The following is a 3,630-nucleotide window of genomic DNA, read 5'->3' as shown; positions in this document are numbered from 1 at the left end:
TGGCCAGAGGAAGAGTGACTCCATTCTAGCACCAGAGAGGAAATCTGAGGAAGGATTCTGATGGTCCAGCGGGGCTCTGGGCCCTTCTCCAGACCCGTCATTACACACTGGAGAGTACAATGTGTCAGCTCCTACGGAAACATGTAGCTGACCTGCCTGTGGTAGATTGCAGTCATCTGCCTTGCGATCTTCTCCCTCTAGTCACACCTCTTGCAATGTGACCTTGAAGTTCTCATCAAGAGCTGGAGTCTATTTTCCTATGCTGTCAATCGGGGCTGGCCTTGTGACTCGTTTTGACCAAAGGAACGAGGTAGAAGTAATATTGTCTCAATTCTGAGATTTAAGCAGTCCTGCGTACTTCCTCTTTATCTCTCATAACCTGCTACCACCATTGGAACAAGCCCAGGCGAGCCTGATGGGTGATGAGACACCCATGGCCAGTTACCCCATCTCCACAGTTGACTGCAAGCCAACTACCAAACATGTGAGCGAGGCCATGCTAAACCAACCTGCCTGCTGACTGCGGATACGCGAGTGAGCCAACTGAGCTTAGAAGAGCCTGGCCCGGATCAGTAGAACTGTTCACTCAACCCACAGGCTCATGGGAAAAAATAAACAGTTGTTTTAAGCTATGAATAATAAATACCTGTTTGTTATGCAGCAGAAGTTAAGTGATACGCTGGCTAAGTGTCTGTCAAACCCATGGGAACGGACACAACCTTGCCTTCCAGTCCACAATGACTGATCCAGGAAGTGGACATAGAACTGAGCCTGCCAAGCAGGATCCTTCCCTAGGATTCTCTCTTGTAGCTCCATGTAGTTAGGTTGCCTTCTCTCTGAACTCCATCCTGCTACCTTTGCAGTTAGGTAACCATGTGATTGAGTCCCAATCAATAGAATGTGGGCCTTGCCCACAAACTCACTCCCTGCGGGGGACTGCTGTCTTTTCCCATCGGGTGGCCTCATGTAGAGGGCTCCAGGACCCAAAGGAGGGCAGGATTACAAGAAGGGAAGAGCCTGAATTCTTGAGTGACCACACAGATGGTCCCAACCAGAAATACCCACCGTGAGCTGTGATGTGAATGTTGTATGAAACCACTGATAGTGTGCTGTTAACTATTACAACAGCATAGCTCAGCTCGCATATCAGAGAGGGGCAGAAAGAGGAACAGAGTGATTCCCCAAAATCAGCTGGTACTGTGCCCAGAAGAAGGGAAGGGTGCTTGCTGCAAGGCAGGACATTAAATGTCCCCTCCAGGAGCCAGGAACCACCTTGAATAGCAGGCTCCAGAACCAACTTAAAGAGAGATTCTGGGGTGCTGCCGAGGACAGGATCTGTGGGTTTATGTGTTGCCTTACCAGCAGTAGTGTGGTTGGGGTGGTCTTGCCTCATGGGGATGACATTGTGTCCTGGACAGTGAGCAGCAGTAATCGGGAGTAAGGGCCACTGGTGGGACCTCAGAGTCTCTCAAGCCCACTAAAGCCAAGACTTGATCTTTGTTGGACATGTATTCTTGTTCTAACTGGCATCTTCTTTGTTAAAACTAGAAATCTCCTTTCGGTCTAGTGGCAGGAGTCAGAAGACTTAACTTTCGATATCAGAAAAATTCCTGAGAAGGTACAAGGAATTCATGCAATCTGGAGCGAAGGGACTAAGTGCCAGGCAAAGATGGGGCCTAACAACAGAGAGCCTTTATAAGCAGGAAGCGTTGAGAGAGGAGGCCAGGCTTCCAGCCCAACTGGGGCTGCAGGCAGCCACCCTGAAAGCCATCTTTTCATCTCAGGCCACATTCTTGAGGGAGGTAAGTAATGTGAGGGCTCACTGGCCAGCTAAGCCTTTGGGTTGTGTGCCTATCCTGCTCTAGCTGGCTGAGAGCAAGGGGGCTTTTGGTCGTGTGGGCCAAACTTGGCAGCCCCTTAGCAGTGGCAGGTGGCAGCTTCCAGGGAAGGAGGGTCAGGGTGGGCAGAAGGCTAGTGTGGCGTTCAGGACAGGGCACTCATCGGCAGAGATGTGGAGGGCCACAGTAGTGTGCGATGGTGGCAGAGAGAGTAAGTTCAGGGCTGGGCTGGAAGATGGGACCAGACTTGGGATCTGCAGACCATGGGTACCTCTGAAGGGCTTTAAGCGGGCAGGGGTCTCTCCAGCTGATGTAGAGGAGCAAACATGGTGGTTAAGTTGGCCCTCCGGAGTCCCACAGCTCTGGGCTTGCAGCTCAGTCCTGCCACTTATACCCGCACACGGCCCCAGGGCGAGGTCAAGGACTAGAAGCCACTGAATCAGATGCAGCTCACATGGGCTTTCTGTGGGCTACGTGTGTCTGTGCATGCACATTTTGGTCTGCTTGTTAACATTTTTAAAAATCTGCATTCCAGATTCTCTGGGAAAATTGGAAGATCTGGCAGCAGCTGGCTCTGCACCCCGACCTGGCAACAAACGGCCCCTTGGTCACAGCCACTGCTTGCTGGTTGTCCAGAGTCTCTATGTCTCCCAACTACCTGCCCACGCTACTGCTCTGGTATCACTGTTAACTCAGCAGCAGCTACCACTGCTGTTTTCTTACAGTAGAGAAATAATTCTTGGTATCCGTGTGTGAGCAGAATAATGACGTCCCTAAGAAGTCCATGCCCTAATCTCTGGAACCTCTGAATATGTTACCGTACATGGCAAAGGGCAGTTAAAGTTCTAGATGGAACTCGAGTTGCTTATCAGTTGACCTTGACGTGGGGAGCTGATCCTGGCATGATCCAATGAAATCACAAGCGTCCCTAAATGTGGAATATGGGGCAGGAGAGTCAGTGTCAGAGGGATAAGGTGTGACAAAGACTTTGACCATTGCTGGCTTTGAAGATGGAGGAAAGGAAGGGGCCATGAGTCAGGTCACATGGCAGCCTCTGGAAGCTGGAAAAGGAAAATGGATTCTTCACTAGAGTCTCCAGAAAAGGACGCAGGCCGGCTGGCATCTTGGATTTTAGTTTAGTAAGAACCACCTTGAACTTTTGGCCTTCAGAAATCTAATATAATACCTTGGTGTGGTTTTAAGTCACTGAGTTTGGGGTAATCATTTACAGCAGCAATAGGAAACTAGTACACGATGTCTCTTATCAAAGTGAACAATAAACCAAGAGGGTGATGTCTTTGGGGGAAAATGAGAGAAAGCACATGTCTTCATGAAAATGAGGAATATTTCTGTGTATTTAATTTGCCCACAAATTGTATCTTACACCCGACCTTTCCCTGCCTGGTGCGATAGACAGGAGGGTGTAGAACCTCCTCTTTCAGAAAGTAAATTTTTAATCTGTCTGCTCCTCATTCCTCTCTTGTATAAAATGGTTTCTTCCCTGTGGTTTTGTGATACTGAATAAACAAAGTTAAGCAAATAAGGCAATTAGTACAGTACCTGACACGTAGCCAGTGTTCAGTCAACGGCAGTATGATCAGCAGCAGCTAGCCGTGTAAGGATGGACGCACGAGGCCGATTAGGGTAGGTTTTGCTACGGGAATAAATGAACACTCAGTGTCACTGGCTTAAAATGATACAGATTTTTAACATTTTAATTCAAGCTACGTTTCCAACATAGGTCAGTGGGATGCTCAGTTCCACAAGCCACTCAGGGACCCAGGCTGATAGA

At 49.0% G+C, this 3,630-nt stretch overlaps 1 long non-coding RNA gene across 1 annotated transcript; it reads left to right on the top strand.

Moving 5' to 3' along the window:
* Positions 1 to 1,224: 1,224 nt before the first annotated feature.
* Positions 1,225 to 3,344, top strand: LOC140632091 (uncharacterized). Its single transcript, XR_012029621.1, has 2 exons — positions 1,225 to 1,802; positions 2,374 to 3,344. It is a non-coding gene; the product is annotated as an uncharacterized lncRNA (long non-coding RNA).
* Positions 3,345 to 3,630: the final 286 nt, after the last annotated feature.

This window comes from Canis lupus, chromosome 4 (assembly GCF_048164855.1).
Source record: "Canis lupus baileyi chromosome 4, mCanLup2.hap1, whole genome shotgun sequence".
NCBI classification, from domain to species: domain Eukaryota; kingdom Metazoa; phylum Chordata; class Mammalia; order Carnivora; family Canidae; genus Canis; species Canis lupus.
Note: the sequence above shows the minus strand (reverse complement) of the source record. Positions and strands in the feature narration are given on the sequence as shown.